General features: G+C 39.8%; 1 protein-coding gene across 1 annotated transcript in view; it reads right to left on the reverse strand.

The window, feature by feature from the left end:
- The window catches only part of cntn5 (contactin 5), a 344921-nt gene extending 333715 nt beyond the window's left edge, over nucleotides 1-11206 (reverse strand). Inside the window, exon 1 of the mRNA XM_029121761.2 lies at nucleotides 10801-11206. The gene's annotated coding sequence lies outside the window, so the exon portion shown is untranslated. The remainder of the gene's footprint in view (nucleotides 1-10800) is intronic.
- Nucleotides 11207-19622: the final 8416 nt, after the last annotated feature.

Genomic DNA, 19622 nt, shown 5'->3' on the forward strand with positions numbered 1-19622 from the left:
CAACAATTTGGTACATTCTAAGAAAAAGAACACACTGGTGAGCTCTGCAAAACAAAAAGGCCTGGACGTCCACAGAAGACAACAGTGGTGGATGATTGTAGGAACCTTTCCATAGAAAAACCCCTTCACAACATCCAGTCAAGTGAAGAACACTTTCCAGGAGGTAGACATATCATTATCCAAGTCTACCATAAAGAGAAGACGTCACGAGAAACACAAGAGTTTTTATATATATATATATATATATATATATATATATAAACTTTTCCATGAAGTGACCCATCCATAACCTTAATGGCATTGCATCAGTATACTTACATAAGGCAGTTACAATATAAAATATACCAACATGTCTTCCCCCAGCATTCCATTTAGAGTTTATCTCTATTAAAGGAAAATGTGTCCAGCTTTATGAAACAATCTGACCTCTTGGTGGAGTCTGTCAAAGATCTGTTACTCAGGGAGAGACAGGGACAGCTACTGCTTCTCTCCTCACTGAAGCACTAAATAGAAACTTCGTGGAATGAAGGCAATCAGCGAAACATGTAGCACTCTGTTACAGTGTAAATACCAAATGGTTGAAGCCCATTCATTGTGATTCATGGCACATACATTGTCTGTGATACATTCAAGTCGTGGGTGCAACTCTTACCTTGGCACCTCTGCCAAGGCATGTGGAAATGGCTTGCATCTGTTTCCCTTTTTCTATATGAGCCAGCATCATAACATTCTATTTTTCTGAGCGGTCAAACTATGCTTCTATCATTAGATATAATGTTAGGCAATCACCATCTCTGGGACTTCTGTCAGTGGAACAAAGTACTGCCTCTGTGTTTTGAATGATGAATGAGGACTTCCCTTGTTCATAGTTCAGCTTGTGCACAGAAGCACTGATAGCCCACAGGGCTGCTATTCCTTGGCAGTAATCTCAGAAAAGGTAAGATTGTAAAACCTGAATCTGAAATGTATGTGCATTTGATGTACCAAAATATACTGGGCTTTAATCATTTTGAATGTTACTTAATTGGTGGTCTGTTTAATTTGTTGTGGGACACTTTCAGTGAGGTAATTTTCAATGAGGTAACTTCAGGAGAAATACAGGCTGCTCTGGAAAAGGACGGTGTGTTTGTTTCAAGGAGCACTATGACAATACTGAGCTGCATGGTCGAGTTGCCAGAAAGAAGCCTTTACAGTGCCAATGCCACAAAAAAGCCTGGTTACATAATGCCCTGACAACACCTTGACACGCCTCACAGCTTCTGGCACACTGTAATTTGGAGTGACAAGACCAAAATAGAGATGTATGGTCACAACCATAAGCACTATGTTTGAAGATGGGTCAACAAGGCCTATAGTGAACAGAATACCATCCCCACTGTATGGTAAGCATGGTGGTGGCTCACTGATGTTTTGGGGGTGTGTGAGCTCTAAAGGCACGGGGAATCTTGTGAACATTTATGGCAAGATGAATGCAGCAAGTTATCAGAAAATGTGCATTCTTCTTCAGGAAAGCTGCGCATGGGACGCTTGTGGAGTTTTCAGTACGACAATGACCCTAAGCACAAGGCCAAGTTGACCCTCCAGTGGTTCCAGCAGAAAAAGGTGAAGGTTCTGGAGTAGCCATCCGAGTCTCCAGACCTTAATATCATCGAGCCACTCTGGGGAGATCTGAAACATGCGGTTCACACAAGACGACCAAAGACTTGCCAAGACGAATGGGTAGCTATACCACCTGCAATAATGCGGGGCCTCATAGACAACTATTACAAAAGACTGCATGCTGTCATTGATGCTAAAAGGGGCAATACAGGGTATTAAGATCTAAGAGTATGCAGACTATTGAACAAGGGTCAGTTTATTTTTTTTCTTAGTTGCCATGTTTTGTTTTATGATTAAGCCATTCTGTTATGACCTACAGTTGAATGTGAATCCCATAAGAAATAAGACATGTGTTTTGCCTGCTCACTCATGTTTTCTTTACAAATGGTACATATATTACCAATTCCCCAAGGGTATGCAAACTTTTGAGCACAACTGCATACAGTATGACAAATAGCCAGTGATGTTTGACAAATCCAGTGTAGGATAATTACCATGAATGTCTAAAGGCTTGATGCTGTCGATTGACTCAATGCAGAGTTTGTTCTGATGAAATGAGAAAGGTCCTCGGAGACGCCAGCTCCAGTTAAATACCAAATACTTCATCCAGATTAAAATCTGCATTACGACATTAAACTTTTTGAAATTATTTAAATGTGAAAGTGATTTAAGTTTAAAACCTGTATGTTTCATCTGATATTATAAGGCATTTATACATTATATTAAAGTAGCCTTGCCAAAATCTGCCTACAGAAAATAAAGAATTCCTCATCAGCTACAATCATTATGTTGTATAATTTTGTTGTTTTAAATGTATTTCATGTTATGTCCATTAAATAAATGCACACTCCCAGTTATATTAGCAAATAACTACAACCCCATTTCCAAAAAGGTTGGGACACTGCATAAAATGTAAATGTATAAAGAATGCAATGATGTGCAAAGCATATAAACCCTTCATTAAACAGGACATAGTACAAAGACAACATATCAAATGTGGAAAAATATATACCCACTTTGAATTTGATGCCAGCAAGACATTTAAAAATGTTTGGGACAGAGGCAAAAAAAGGCTGAAAACGTTGTGTAATAATAAGAAACTCAACCTAGTAGAATATCACACAACTAATTAGGTTAATTGGCAACAGGTCAGTAATATGATTGGGTATTGAAAGATCATTCCAGAGAGGATGGTTCTGTCAGAAGTAAAGATGGGGAGGGGTTCACCACTCTGTGAAAGATTGTGCAGGCAAATAATGCAACAATTTAAGAACGTCTCTCAACAAAAAATTCCAACGAGTTTAGGGAACTGATCATCTATGGTACATAATACCATAAAAAAATTCTGAGAATCCGAAGGAATCTTTGTATGCATGGGACAAGGCCGAAAAACATATTGGACAGCCGTGAGCTTTAGTCCCTTAGGCAGCACTGCATAAAAACAGACATGATTCTGTAGTGGACATCGCTGCATGGGCTCAGGAACACTTCTGAAAACCATTGTCTGTGAACACAGTCTGTCGCTGCATCCACTAATGCAAGTTAAAACTCAACCATGCAAAGAAGAAACCACATACAGTGGAGAGAACAAGTATTTTCCTACTTACAGTACCTATGATAAAAATTAATGACTTCTACATGCTTTCTTAGTGGGAAAACCTGCAAAATCGGCAGTGTATCAAATACTTGTTCTCCCCACTGTACAACAAGATCCAGAACTGCCGCTGCCTTCTCTAGGCCGAGTTCATTTAAGATGGACTGAGGCGATGTGGAAAACTGTCCTGTGGTCTGATGAATCTAAATCTGAAATTCCTTTTGGGAGTCATGGATGCCGCGTCCTCCAGACTAAAGAGGAGAGGGACCATCTGACTTGTTATCATCGCAGAGTTCAAAAGCCAGCATCCGTGATGGTATAGGGGTACATTAGTGCACATGGAATGGGTTACTTACACTTCTATGAAGGCACCATTAATGCTGAACAATATATACAGGTTTTGGAGCAACATAAGTCATCCAGACTTTGATCTAGTTTTCTTCCTAAATTTAGGCCCCTTTTAGGGAGATTTTCCTAGCCACTGTGGATCATCACAGTTGTTGGATGCTCCTTGGGGCTTCAGGCTGGATGTTTCGTAAAAGCACTTTGTGACAACTGCTGATGTAAAAAGGGCTTTATAAATACATTTGATTGATTGATCCAGATGACGTCTTTTTCAGGGAAGGCCTTGCTTATTTCAGCAAGACAATGCCAAACCACATTCTGCACGTATTACAAAAGTCTAAAAAGTCTGGATGCTAAACTGGCCTTCCTGCAGTCCAGACCTGTCAACCATTGAAAACATTTGGCTCATAATAAAACGAAGTATATGACAAAGGAGACCCCAAACTTGAGCAGCTGAAATCCAATATCAAGCAAGAATGGGAAAACATTTCACTTTCAAAACTACATCAATTGATTTCTTCAGTTCCCAAATGCTTAGTGTTGTTAAAAGAAAAGTTGATGCAATACAATAATAAATATGCCCATGTCCCAACATTTTTCAAATGTGTTGCTGGCATCCAATTCAAAATGGGAATGTTTTTCTCCAAAGTCAAAAACATTTCTCAGTTTCAACATCTTATATGTTGTTGTACTATTTTCAATTAAATATACAGATAAATTATTTGCACATAATTGCATTCTGTTTTTATTTGCATTTTACACAGCTTCACAACTGAAGCTGTGTAAAATGCAACATTTTCTTGAAAATGGGATTGTACTTGTTGTGCCTTCAGATCTCAGTCACATGAAAATGCTTGCAAGGATTTATTTAGTAAAACCTAAAGGCAAAATGTTAACAAGACAAAAACATATATTCCTCCCCAGTCACAACCTCATTTTCTGGACTCGTGATGTCTTATAGCCCACCAACATACCCCTTAACCTCCTCCCTTCCACACCACACCGGACAAGTCCAGTATAATCACCACCATCCCTCACTTCCCTGGTCAACTTATTTAAAAATGGTTCCTCCTTAAGTTCTCTTCTGTCTTTCCATTCCTAAATACTTGGAGGTCTCTTCCCTGGCTGACTTCTCTCAGAATCTCCTAATGTTGTTGTTACTGGAGACCCTCATGGATTGTTTGTAGGTCTGCTCTTTTTCTCCTTCAGGTGTGCCACTCGGCACTGTGTTGGGACACTAATTTCTACCTGCCGCACCATACCAACCTACCAACACCGTTAAAATCCCTACTGTTGAGTGAGTGTTAACAGCCAGTGAGTGTTTAAGTGTTAAACCGAATAAACATGGATCTGTCATTACAAGCTATTAGCTGGTGAAAATAGGACAGTATTCCCGTATGAGCTCAAATTTTGTGGTTGTTTGGACTTTCATTTATTACACTCCATTATCTATGGACATGCTTTACACTATCAAATCCCTCTCAATTCTAACACATTATGATCCATGGAATGGTTATCAACCTAACCTTCCTCTAAGCCTTCCTCCATTCCAATTTAGAGGGCAATTTAAACTGTAAAAAGATTAGGCAATACCTACAATCTCCCCCAATTTGAACTTCCCCATATTTCTCAGGAGTCCTGAGTGTGTTTGCAACTCTAATTTAATGACTCTAGATTTATCATATTTCCCCAAAACATGCAAGGCAGAATGAAAGTGGATGTAAATACCGGAAACTAATTTGCAAACAGCATCTGCTGAGTCAGACAGATTTAACAGATAAACAAAAAATGAAAATTAGGCTAATAAACCCCGTAGTTTTATAATAGTAAGTGGCTCCCTAGTTACTATGAAGTTCTCTACTTTGGACCAGTACTTATCAGGCTCTGGAAAAAAGTATCCATTTGGAACACAATTTGCTGCATATAAAACTGCTCCAAAGTACTTACTTGCATATTGCCTACTGTACAGAAATAACATATCCACTAATCCATTCATTTTAGCGTTGTTCATTTCCTTAGAAAGGTGTCAGAACACACAGTGCATTGCAGTTTGTTGCGTATGGGGCCTTTCAGGGTGCCCATGCTGACCCCTGTCCACTGCGGAAAGCGCCTACAATGGGCACATGAGCATCAGAACTGGACCACAGAGCAATGGAAGAATGTGGCCTGGTCTGATGAATCACGTTTTCTTTTACATCACGTGGATGGCCGGGTGTGTGTGCTTCGCTTACCTGGAGAACACACGGCACCAGCAAAAATGGCTCAGGAATGGTTGAGGAACACAAAAACAAGTTCAAGGTGTTCACTTGCCCTCCAAATTCCCCAGATCTCAATCCAATCGAGCATCTGTGGGATGTGCTGGACAAACAGGTCCGATCCATGGAGGCCCCACCTCGCAACTTACAGGACTTAAAGGATCTGCTGCTAACGTCTTGGTGCCAGATACCACAGCACACCTTCAGAGGTCTAGTGGAGTCCATGCCTCGATGGGTCAGGGCTGTTTTGGTGGCCAAAGTGGGACCTACACAACATTAGGTTGTCATAAGGCAATAGAAACAGGTGGTCATAATGTTATGGCTGATCGGTGCACCTCACACAATGTAGTAGCTCTCAACAAAATAAATGCCAAAATAAAGTCTAACAAATTAAATTTAAACATCCAGGGACCACAACTTGGTTTCCAGGACCGAAAATAACTGGTTAGATTGGGAGATTTCCTCCCACAAAAATGGGATTTCCACTTTAAATGGGAACACTTCTCAATGTGTTCACCCTGAATAAATAAACAAAACATTTTTTTTTTAAAAATTACACCCGAGGTTGCATAATAAAGAGTCTGGACAGGGATGAAGTGTGTTGAGCATACCTGAAGTAGGAAGGGACAGTTCCCCTTACTGGTCTTTAGATTACCACTGTGGTTTTATAGTGGATGCAAGTTCCAACACAGAAGTACTGGAGTGTGAAGAGAAGGGTGACATGGGAGAACCTGCTCTGTACTTATTTTACTGCCCAGCCACAGGGCTTCCTCTCCCTGTGGGGGTGGAATTAAACACTGGCGGCTGCTTTTGCAGACAAACATAAAAGACTGTACATCTCAATGGAGATTTCTATTGAACTCAAGCATTTAGTCCAGGACTACAATTAATCTGTGTCTGTGAAAGTGGCCCTGATGTTTTGACCTCAGACCAGGTACTGTATATTACCAATGAATAATAATACATAGGTATTCTAGGGCCTACAAAGGTCTCTTAGCCCAACCTAGATTAATGGTGTAGTCAAATACAGGAAGCAGAAGAGGATATGGATAATTGGATAGAGCAGAGGTTAGGTAGATAGAGCCAAGAGGTTCCCGACACAGGGAATATTGTATGTACCTGTACATCGCTCTGGATAACAGCATCTGCTAAATAACTGAACTGTAAAAACAAACAGCCAAGAGGATTCCAGACATAGAAGATATTAACTTTAACAGTAAGTGGCTCTGGATCTGAGAATCTGAGTGACTAAAATAGAATAAAATGAAGCCTAGGGAGACGTGTTGGTCCAAGCATCTGACCCAGGGACACACATGAATCATCAAGAATCCACTACCCTTCAACTATCTCTCCTTTTCTCTGTCGTTTAAAACACTATTGTACCTCTTCAGTAAAATAAAATAATACAAAAGGATTAGGACAGTCCCATTCCTTAAAAAAGTGAAATAGTTGTGAAAAAAGAAAAGACTGAAAATGCCAAGATATTCCTGACACAGAAAACAGATGAAACAAACAGCCCAGAGGGTCCCTAGGCAGACACTGATTCACCCATTTACCCGGTCAGGACCGTTGCGTTACTATCTTACAGGGGTTCCCAAACTTGGGTCCATACTGCAGGGGTCTACATTCAGGGCCAAAATTTGATATTATTATGTTAATGTCTTTTAAAATCAACAGACGAAACAGATATTAGTGAAGGGATCCAGAGAGAATTTTGCGCACTGAGAAAAATATAGCTGCATATTTTAGGGTCAATGAGGAACCAGAAACTGACTGATTCTTTGAATACCCATTTAAATCCCTGAATGTTTTCACCATGAACCATAAACTGACTGATTATTTGAATACCCATTCAAATCCCTGAATTTTTTCACCATGAACCATAAACTGACTGATTATTTGAGTAACCATTCAAATCCCTGAATGTTTTCACCAAGGACCATAAACTGACTGATTCTTTGAGTAACCATTCAAATCCCTGAATGATTTCACCAAGGACCATAAACTGACTGATTCTTCCATTTGTAACCATTCAAATCCCTGAATGTTTTCACCAAGGACCATAAACTGACTGATTCTTTGAGTAACCATTCAAATCCCTGAATGATTTCACCAAGGACCATAAACTGACTGATTCTTTGAGTAACCATTCAAATCCCTGAATGATTTCACCAAGAACCATAAACTGACTGATTCTTTGAGTAACCATTCAAATCCCTGAATGATTTCACCAAGGACCATAAACTGACTGATTCTTTGAATACCCATTCAAATCCCTGAATTTTTTCACCATGAACCATAAACTGACTGATTCTTTGAGTAACCATTCAAATCCCTGAATGTTTTCACCAAGAACCATAAACTGACTGATTCCTTGAGTAACCATTCAAATCGCTGAATGTTTTCACCATGCAGCACTGCAACTGACTAACAATACCACAGGGTTAGAGCATCATTTGCATACTTCCCAGGCTGACTTTCAAGTGAATTAAAGAGAGTTATGAGTACCAACCATGACTGCTTGCTAGAGACAGAGACATGAGATTTCATAATGATAGGTGTGGTTTTGGTTCATCTCTGGTAATGAAACCTACAGCGACATTCTATTGCAATATTGACTGACAGGTCAACACTTTACAGGGTTCATTTATTTCCTGAATTGTGTCCTAGAGTGGTGCTGCTGTCCAAGACTCTGCCTTTGGTGCATATGTTCTGCTGTAGCGTGGGTTTCAATCCAGCCTACAGCTATGTCAGCAAACACTCTCTCCTCTCTTTTACTGCTTTCCTGTCCAATAAAGCATAGAAATGCCTAAAGAAATATACGTCCTTTTTTTATTCCTGAATTAGAAATGTACATTGATCAATGTACGCTACAGATCTGTATGATTCCATATGTTTCAAGAACCTTCATATGAATTGTCAAAATACCACTCTTAACTCAAAGCTTATTTAGTGTGCAAGAACACAAAACATGTTGTCAAACAGATATTCACTGCATTTAAGCTCTAAAATGCACGTTTTTAGTTTTTTTTTACCATAGTTGTGGCAACATTTGCAGGATACTAGGTTTAAAGCTTTGACAATCAAATTTCACTACCCATGACAAAATGCGTAAGACAGCAGGAAATTAGCTTGAAAACCATTCTCTCTCCATTGCCAAGAGGTGGGCAATTAAAATGTTCCTTCTCAGGGCACAAGACATGGACTGTTCAGCCAAGCGCTGCCGAAGTCATTGTAAAACTCCCAGTATGCTATTCTTATCTCACTCCAGTTGTGTTCTTATTATGAGAGTCCCTGATGACTGTGATCCCTGTCAATGTTTGGTAGCGTCCCTGCTAGAAGTGGTTGATAAGATTTGGAAAAGCCATTGAGAAGATGAAGACGTTGAAATTATGTTCCAATGATTTTGTTCAGTAGAATGGTACTGGGACATTCATTTTTGCTTTTGGGTTAGACGGGCGGTGGTAGCCTCTAAAAGGTGGATGTGATAGTTCCTTGGGTCATGACTAGCTTGTGCAAACAATAGCAGTTACAATGGCAGAACTTACTGTTATTAACTCCGGTATTTACCTGGTAGCGAGCTCTTATGGGCGACTATTAAGTACATGAATAATATATTGTCTCTCTATCCTTAAAATATGACCCCTTTTTTCATTCTGTCTCAGTGTTTGGCATCTGTTAGTAAAATATACAGACACACGGGTAACTGCAACTAAAGCAAATATGGTTGTGTAGTTTATGATCTTTTACAACCAGATTCCACACAGGGTGAAAACCCATATTGTCTATGTGGTGTTTTTTATCCCCTATCCCACACCTGAAAGAAAACTCACCAGGACTTCAGCTGAGTTTCATTAATGGTATCTGTTGACAAGTATACTCAAATAAAATAACAGACATTTTGACTCAGTGTAATCAAGGTAGGAAATGAATGTTATTTATGTTATTTTAAATGTAATTTTGGTTTCTGTTGTGATCAATTCATACAAATTACTTTTTAGGATTCCTATAATTATGTTCTGCCCCCTGACCACCAGCTCTGTCAGAAAGCGGCTGAAACAAGTTGCCTGAATGTAGGCTATGCCACAAATAGGATAATAGCCCTGTGCTTCTGTGGAGTAAATTCTATGTTTATCCAAGTCGTTCAAAGCAACCCACACTGCAAAGTGAAAAGTAAGTGTTATAATTCCACCTGCCCTGTAGGGATATGACCACTCCAAACCGTATGAAGCACTTAACAGCACGACTTCCACTGAAAGGACTGACACCAGCTCTCAGTGAAGGGTCATACAGAATCACTCGCTTTCTCTATTTCTGTCTGTTTGACTGTCTGTATGCCTGTTTCTCTGTTTACACATCTGTCTGTCTCTTCCCCTCATGCGTTCTCTCTCACTTATTGAACGCTTGCATAAAGCGACGAATAACAGGCCAAGCCACTCCTATTGAACATTCTTACTAAACCCCACCATTGTGGGTTTTGGCTGTAACTACACATTGAGTTTAATCTGAAGAAACAGTGTTTATTATTATTTTGACCTATGTATCCTGTAAGAGCATCCAAAACGTGAAGACAATAACGTTTACTCTAACTCATGAGTAGGCTGAATGCGCAATTATGTTTTATCAACTTTCAGTAATTGAAATTACTGTCGCAGGTTAAATTATATTGTAGCTGAAATAGAGCTAAGATACAACATTCAGACTTTTGTTCTAAAACTTGACGTGATTATGTATTATTTCAAGTGAAGCTTTTTTTATGAAATGTACCTTTAGTCTAGATATAATAGAATAGTATTATTATTATTAATAATAATTATTATTAATGTGTAACACGTAGCAAGGTAGCCTAACCTGAAGATTTGAGTATGATTGCAGCGATTAACTTCTCTCCCTGTGGAGCGCGTGGTCTGCCTCGAAGCTCCTCGCTCCTATGATCACAGTTCTCTACACCACTCTTAACCCTTGAAAATCACCAAATAAACATTTCAACAAAGTCTCACTACTCACCGCCAAAAGCTGGGAACATGCAGGTTTTCCCTTCGTAACGTCAAGTTGTTTCAACTGCCAGTCCCAGATAATCTAACGGTAACCAACCAGTCTCCGTCGCCCCGAACCACAGAATGCCAAAGCAGCCTGATTCCAAACCGGTCCTTTCCTCTGTCTTTACTGAATAAGACGACGACGTGAATAGTAGCTACATCCCTCCCTCCTTTCGCTGTAATCTTGTGTCGATTTCTCCACCGACGGTTGCTTTCTGGACTTCCTTGGCCAACACTTCGGGAACCTTCCAGTTACCGAACGCCGTTTGAAATGGATAAAAGCCGCGGAGATGACAATTCGGTGGTTGACTCTGCACGTCAGACTGGCGGTTGGTCTCAGCAGCTTCTGTTCTGCGGCGTGCTGGTGCGCGGGGTAGTAGAGCTAGGATCACTGAGCTCCCATCCCACTCCTTGCGCTCCCAATCGCGTTCACCAGTTCCACCCTACCTCACATCTTGTCTTCCACCCTGGAGTTCCTTTCCTGGATAGACAGCCCCGCATGTGATGCTCCCTGCTCGCTAGACTCTACAGACTCTACAGTAGCCCAAAGCAAGGTGTTAAAGGATGCTAAATGCGTATGTTGTATTTAAAAATCCAGCAGCATTTAAATTAAACGGAAAAATTGATTGGTGCCTTATGAAAATTGTTTAATGTGTCTCTCGGCCGGGGGAATTTATACGGGCTATCTGCCATTACTAAAACGTTCAGAATTGAATGAATACAGCTGCTGTGAATATGCCTAATAATTGGCAACTGCCTTCATGTGTTCTTGATCAAAGGAATATTATTGTGTGACAAAATAACCCCCATTCCTTACATATTAGACTCCCAGAAGCCGTGTTCATAGCCCCTTAGGACAGCGTGGACCCGAGCAGTCAACAAACCAAATTTGATTTAAATTGGAACATCATCAATGATCATCAAAAATAAAATATTTTCTTACAATATACCCCACTGCCTGATCTTGGATGTATTTATAACATAAATTCCTATATGAAGTAAGATGCAAATATGATTAGCACTCCCAAATGTCTCCTATGTGTTCTAACTTTGGGGATGTGGCACAAGCATTTTGACAAATTGGTCAAATCGAAATGTTGCTTAATCGCTTTCCCAAGCATGTGGGTTTTTTACAAAATCGATGTCACATGATGTAGGCTAATCTATCACCCAGGCATGGCCAGCCACCAAAGACTGTCTAACACTAAACAAATGAATTATGAACCAGGTGAATCAAATCCTGAATGCTGATATGATGAAAACCAAAAATAATAATTTAAGAACTGGATTGAATGTATATGTAATTACTGTTATCCACTGATGGTAGCATAACTGCTACTGTAATATTGTTCTACAAACATTCTTGCTAATCATGCAGAACAACTGAAAAGGTTCGGGAAGGGGGTATTTTGTAAAAATTTTCTGACTTTGTAATATGCCTAATTTTCATAGGCCTGTGTTTTACATGAAACTCATTTGATTCATGTGTTTGTTGTGCTTTTTTACTTTTTTGAAGTGCCTTCAGTATTGTATGTTTTATACATCACTTAAAACCACAGTTTTACAAACAAGTTATGGCTAAAACAAAAACAACACAAGTATGAATTAACTAAAAATATAATATTACTTTTAAAGAAAGTTTTCTCCCTTCTGTGCTTTTATTTGGTTTATGTGTAATTTTTGTGTGGCATTTCAATTTTTGAAAGTTAACTCCAATGTGATTCATCTACATTTTATTGAGGTAATGTCCAAACCACTTACAAACATTTCCAAAATGTTGTGTCTTTTACAGTAATCTACTGTATTAGGCTGAGACAGTATAATATTGTTGATTATACAGCAATTTACAGTGAAAACAACAAAAATGATTTTTGTGTACTGTATCTCCACATATATTGACTGTATTTGCACACTGTCTTTATAGACCTACCAGGTCTTCTCACAATGGTGTTAATGAGGCAGTTGTATTTATTGTATGGGCCGTTACCTAATTTGCTTAACGCAGGGATGGAGAAGTGGCTTTCTGAAATTGAGCAGTTCTTTTTCTGATTGATCATGTTGTCAGTGAGGCATTAGGGCATCTGTTACATTGTCCAGAATCAAACCCCATATTTTCCATAAAATAAACAGTATTTTCATTACAAAGGTGGAATAAAGCTTTTTTATCAAAAGCCACCACACAGTGAAAACAACTTAGTACTATTTATGCTTCATTACCGGTTTTTGAGCCCCACTTCACTGTAGTCTGGAAGCAGGGCATCTGGTGCACCAGCTACATAAAAACACTGTGACCCTCTTCAGGCAGGGAAAGTCCAGGCAGTAATACAGTGTACCTCCCTCAGTCTCTGGTCTGTTAATTATGCAGTTTATTTGTGCAATGTCTCCTTGACTTTTCTGTTTTTTTTTACAGCAGTCTGAGTATCTAGAAGCTGTAGTGTTTCAAGACGCCCCACCATCACATCTGCCTTCCCGTGTGTACTGCCAATACATGTTACTTGACCTCCCTTTCTCACTGAACTACATTGGTCATATTGTTTCCTTTACTGTTCTTTACCTCTCTGGCATTTTCAGCTTTCATTTAATATTACATCAGAAACATTTATGTGCTGTCCAGTCTCGTCACCCTGCCAGTTTTACCTCACAGCACAGAATATTAATGGGAACTGCCAGACCTTTCCCAAATGATGCTCAGAGAAAATTGAAATAGTGCTCGTTTCTGAATTCAACTGCCTCGTTCGTCACCATGCTAGGAATCAGAAGACACCGCAGGCATTTTGGAATTCAGGATAATAGGAAGATCTGAAGCACAGCAATATGGACTACTGCTGGACTAAGGTATGTTTTCCCAGCAATATGAGGTCTGTCTATACACCTTCGTCCATAGGAAATAAACTAATGGAAATTAGTGACAGTCAGATGTGGCACACCCACTTTTAGTTTGCATCCTAAACTCAGGGGTTAAGCTTCTCCATCACTGTAACAGATTCATGTCAGAAGGATTCTGAATAGGTCATAATCAGTCACACTAAGAAGAATGTCCTTTCAAAAAGGTCCAAGAAACTGACCTGTTCAGTCCTTCTATATGTAAGTTGAAGAAGAACTGAGATGTTCAGTTCCAATTATTTTCTAAAAGGACATTTTACTTTGTATCCCGACTGAGCCTGTTCAGAATAATTCAGGGAATAGGGTGTCATTTAAAGTGCAGTCGTGATGTGAGGTTCAATGCATTTTCCCTGGACTCCCCTGCCTGCTGGTGTTTATTCAGCAATTCACAATAAGACATACATTTACCTGAGGTTCCATAACCGTGTACTGAGCTAGGTTTGCATTTGACACTGAAGTTGTTTTAGCAGATTCTCTTATCCAGAGAGTCTTTCCGTTTGAGCGCATTCATTTTCATACCCCCTTGCATGTTGATAGATGTTATTCAGTGTGTTCATGCAGGACATATGGAGGGTGCTATTTGGGATGAATGAAGGATAAAAGCTTTATTCGTTTGCTATCGGCAAGTTGACGTCAATGTCCATTTTCTGGTCTTCTTTTCTTCTCTACAACCTTTCAGAGTATGGCATTATATCACATCACCCACTTTCCCACATCTCCAAGCCACATTGTGAAGGAACCCTTAGCTGTTCTTTTTATTCCTCCAGAGACAAACATGCTTTTCTCATCTCTCCTCTACTGACTTAAATCATACTGTACCATACTGTCTTCACAGGGAAATCTCTGATGAGGAGGAGGAAGACACTGTGATCATTGTGTTACAGCTGGGATCCTTGCACACACACAATAGGTAGTAAATTGTACCACACAGTGGTTCTTTCGCTAAATCCTTTCTGGCAGTATATAGAAGCATGTTCATAGGCAGGGCCGGCTCTAGCCCTTTGGGGGCCCTAAGCATAATTTGATTTGGGGCTCTCGCTTATGCCTAGAATCAGCCCTGTTCATAGGGATCAATAAATGGAACCTGTACGGTGCTACAAAACGTCTTACAGCACTACAGAGAACCAGTTCTCCACTTAAACAGTTCATCACAACACTTTTTGGGACAATAGAGACAGTTATTGGGATGTTTTTACACAGAAACTTTTGAAATCTAAAAGTTATTCTAAATTTTCTTTTGACGAATAGTTTAGTATTCTTGTCTGCCAAATTTTTAGAATATTCCATAGAGGCTACTATTGTGGTAATTCAAAAGTTGAGTCGAGTGAGCTACACATTTGAAAAAAGCAGGGGTCCTTACATATATCCCTGTTAGAGTGATTGGAAGAGTGATTGTTCTTCAGAATGTCAAACCATAATGACTTAAAGAACTCCTGAGCTTTTCAGTTCCTTGCTGTTTAAAAAGTAAATTTTTTGTTGATTCTTTAACATGCAAACATGATTTACATCATGTCTATATAGAAAAATGTATTCTATATAGCCTAAAACAGGAATGGAATACTTTCTGGTACTACAGGATTCTATAGATTATTTGTTTTGTAATAGTTCATGACACATCTTTATGAAATAATTCTTTAGCACCATTAAACATTTTCTTTCTAGATTCATATGAAAAAAATCGAACCGAAAAAAGTGTGTTCTGCTCTGGTTACGATCTAAAGAAACTAATTTGTATGATGCAGGATGTTCTAAATTGTTTGACTTTACCTGTAAGGTCTACACAGGAACTTTAGAAAACCAAGGATTCATTATTTCAACAGTTCTCGTTTGACAGAAAGCCAAGCATTTACCTCAGGAAGACACGCCATAGTTTTCTGTATTGCATTAAACACACATTACAGACATTTCAGAATGCCATAGAAGACCATGTACAACATCTCTGGAAATAGACATGTATCATAAAGAATTACATAAAACCACACATTCTATAAACTGGATCTCAAATGGCTCTTTGAGGCATTAGAAATCCACACAGAACAATGGATCTTCCTTAAGAACCTGTGAGTAATCCTCCTTGTTTAGAATAAAATGTGTTAATGCCTCCTTAGTGCAGCTCAACTGTCCTACCCTGTCAGAACCCCAAACCAATTTAGTCTATTATTTTTAGACAAAGTAACACTGAATGGCTATAGTCAAACCCATAATTTTGAAATCATGGACAGACAGTCTTTGTCTATGGAATGCAAAATCACAATTCTTCACAGGATCATCTGTCATCTGTTTACCAGCATATGCAAGGGGATCAATTTGCATAAACATATAAATATGCATATTCTTTTTATTGCTAATAATTGTAATAATTGTGTCCGGTGTAGTTCTTTGGGTAAAGGCATAGTGCTTGCATCAGCAGAGTTATGGGTAAGATTCCCATGGAAGGTCAGTGTGAAAATACATTCGCATTTCACTATGTGTCATTCCGGGTGCGAGTGTCTACTAAATTACTTAAATGTGATGAATAAGATCAAAATAATACACTCTCTTACTCCAAAAGAAATATATTAAATGATGATTAAAACACACACATTCTCAGCATGTTCCTTATTCGTTAGATTCACTGACTTTATTAAATGGGGTTTAATTATCTTGTTTATTTTAATGGTGGGATTTTACATTTGTCTGTACAAAGCAGTGTATGCTTGATTGCTGTTGGTTCTTTTTTAATCCAATAGGGGTGCTATAATGCCATGCATTCATTTGCAGTCTATTCATTTTTGTCACATAGTAGTGGCAGTAACAAAAACCTAAGTGTTTATGTAAATTATATAGCAGGTAATATGTAGGCTTTGGGTAACAAATTAGCAGCCTGGGTTCAACTTGATTTGTTGATTTTTAAACGGACTGGGAACTCATGTCTCTCCCCTTCCTTCCCTCTCTCTCATTCTCTCTCTTCCTGCCTGCTGCCTGTCTCTATTGTATCTGCAGCTCTCTCACACTTCCTCTCTCCCCCTCTGTGCCTCTCTCCCCCTCTGTGCCTCTCTCCCCCTCTGTCTTACTCTCTTTGTCCCTACCTCTCCTTACCTCTCTCTTTCTCATTCCCTCCCTCCCTCCCTCCCTCCCTCCCTCCCTCTGCCCCAATCTTTCTCTCCTGCATTTGATCCATTACAGAGTGACTAAGGCTCTGGTGCACTTATCTGAGCTTCACCAGTATGGATGCAGTCATTTGGAAGGAAGGCAGTCATTTTAAGTTCTCTTTCATATCTGTGTGAGCCTGGGGAATCTTTTACATTTCAAAAAGGCTTTATTCTGGTTTCCACCTTGTGCAGTAACGTTAGAGTAGCCTAGATGGTAGGTTGTGATATTGTCTAGTAGCCTACTCTTTCAGCTATATATAGGAACTATCATGGTCTTCAGTAGCTTGTGTGTTGTAGCTTTGTTACCATAGTCCCCCTGCATTCTCCATTGTACAGGATCTGTGCGGTCCTCAGTAGCTCTAAGCCAAACGCACGTACAATAACCCCTGACGCAAACAGAAACACATCAATCCAAGTGCATCCGTGCAGTTATGGAGGAAGGACAACTTGGGTAAACATGCTGTCACTCCTAACGGGAGTCGACCTATCAGAGAAATAATACACAGCAGCTCTGCAATGTACGACACATTGCATCTACTAACACATCCATAACAAGCTGACTCAGGGTGGTGTCTTAAAAACTGTGGTGACAGCTTTTATATTCTAAATGGTTCTGGCACCTCCTGGGGTGCTCTGGCTCCCAACAAAAGGCCTTGGCAGCCCTGCAATGGGACCTTGCCTTGCTGCCCCAGCAGAGAGATTGGGATCAGGGTGGCAAAAGCAGCCTTATTTAGTGACAGACTGCCAAACTGGTTCGACACATGTCCATCCCACTTCTTATCTGTGGTTGGGTCTTGGGGGGAGTGAAGCTGCCCCTGGTCCATACCTTCAAGTCTCAGTGACATCTGCAGCTTACAGATGGCTTGCAATGATCTCCCAGCCTTCTGAGTTCCCCATGGCATCCCAAACCGAACCCTATTTCCTACATGTTCCTACATGTTCCAAGTTAAAATAAGTCCACTAAACAGAGAACAGGGTGACATTTGAGACACAAACATATTCTCTTATGAGAAAGTCTCTGAAGGAAAACGGTAATCCTGCTCACTATTGGAACTAACAGAGGCCCTTCCAGAAAGAGACAGATGTTAATTTATCTTCATTACACACTCTGACGAACTCTGTGTGGTACTATGCTTCACAACCCCCTACAACACACACCCTACAACACACACACAGACGCACACCGTGTTCCATTTTCCTAAGCAGTAAGGAAGAGCTGTGGTACCTCATCAGGTTATAGAGTACTTAATCTCTCAACTCAAATCTTTCCTTGTCTCTACAGGCAGGGGTTGCCAGGTTATTTCCACACTGATTATATAATTCAATTAAGTTTGAGAAGAGGTTTAAAGTTGGAGTCTGTTTGTGGCATATAATGACTAGCGTATTTCAGAACAGAAGTGATAGTTGTTCATTTACTGGAGCAGCTGAGATCCAAGCTGTTGTGTGTTTGTGTAAACCTGTGGAAGAGGCTGCCTGGGGTGAATGTGGCCTGCATGTGTTTCAAACTTTTACATTTTCCAGGTTTTGTTTGTGTGTTTATATGCACCAACATGCATGTGCCTATAGCTTTACAAAATACATGAATGGGGAGAAAATGTGCCTAACCTGTATTTAAACCAGGAGGAATGGGTTTGGGTTTTGGGTGACAGGTACATTTAGGGTTACAAGACGTTAGTTTTAGGGTTAAGGTACTATATACAGGTGCTGGTCATTAAAATTAGAAAATCATCAAAAAGTGTATTTATTTCAGTAATTCCATTCAAAAAGTGAAACTTGTATATTATATTCATTCATTACACACAGACTGATATATTTCAAATGTATATTTATTTTAATTGTGATGATTATAACTGACAACTAATGAAAATCCCAAATTCAGTATCAGAAAATTAGAAAATTACTTAAGACCAAGACAAAAAAAATATTTTTAGAAATGATGGCCAACTGAAAAGTATGAACATGAAAATTATGAGCATGTACAGCACTCAATACTTATTTGGGCTCCCTTTGCATGAATTACTGCAGCAATGCGGCGTGGCATGGAGTCGATCAGTCTGTGGCACTGCTCAGGTGTTATGAGAGCCCAGGTTGCTCTGATAGTGGCCTTCAGCTCTTCTGCATTGTTTGGTCTGGTGTATCGCATCTTCCTCTCTACAATACCCCATAGATTTTCTGTAGGGTTAAGGTCAGGCGAGTTTGCTGGCCAATAAAGAACAGGGATAACATGGTCCTTAAACCAGCTACTGGTAGCTTTGGCACTGTGTGCAGGTGTCAAGTCCTGTTGGAAAATGAAATCTGCATCTCCATAAAGTTGGTCAGCAGCAGGAAGCATGAAGTGTTCTAAAACCTCCTGGTAGATGGCTGCGTTGACCTTGGACCTCAGAAAACACAGTGGACCAACACCAGCAGATGACATGGCACCCCAAACCATCACTGACTGTGGAAAATTTACACTGGACTTCAAGCAATGTGGATTCTGTGCCTCTTCTCTCTTCCTCCAGACTCTGGCACCTTGATTTCCAAAGGAAATGCCAAATGTACTTTCATCAGAGAACTTAACTCAGCAGCAGTCCAGTCCTTTTTGTCTTTAACCCAGGCGAGACGCTTCTGACGCTGTATCTTGTTCAAGAGAGACTTGACACAAGGAATGCGACAGCTGAAACCCATGTCTTGCATACGTCTGTGCGTGATGGTTCTTGAAGCACTGACTCCAGCTGCAGTCCACTCTTTGTGAATCTCCCCCACATTTTTGAATGGGTTTTGTTTCATAATCCTC

This window comes from Esox lucius, chromosome 1 (assembly GCF_011004845.1).
Source record: "Esox lucius isolate fEsoLuc1 chromosome 1, fEsoLuc1.pri, whole genome shotgun sequence".
NCBI lineage: Eukaryota > Metazoa > Chordata > Actinopteri > Esociformes > Esocidae > Esox > Esox lucius.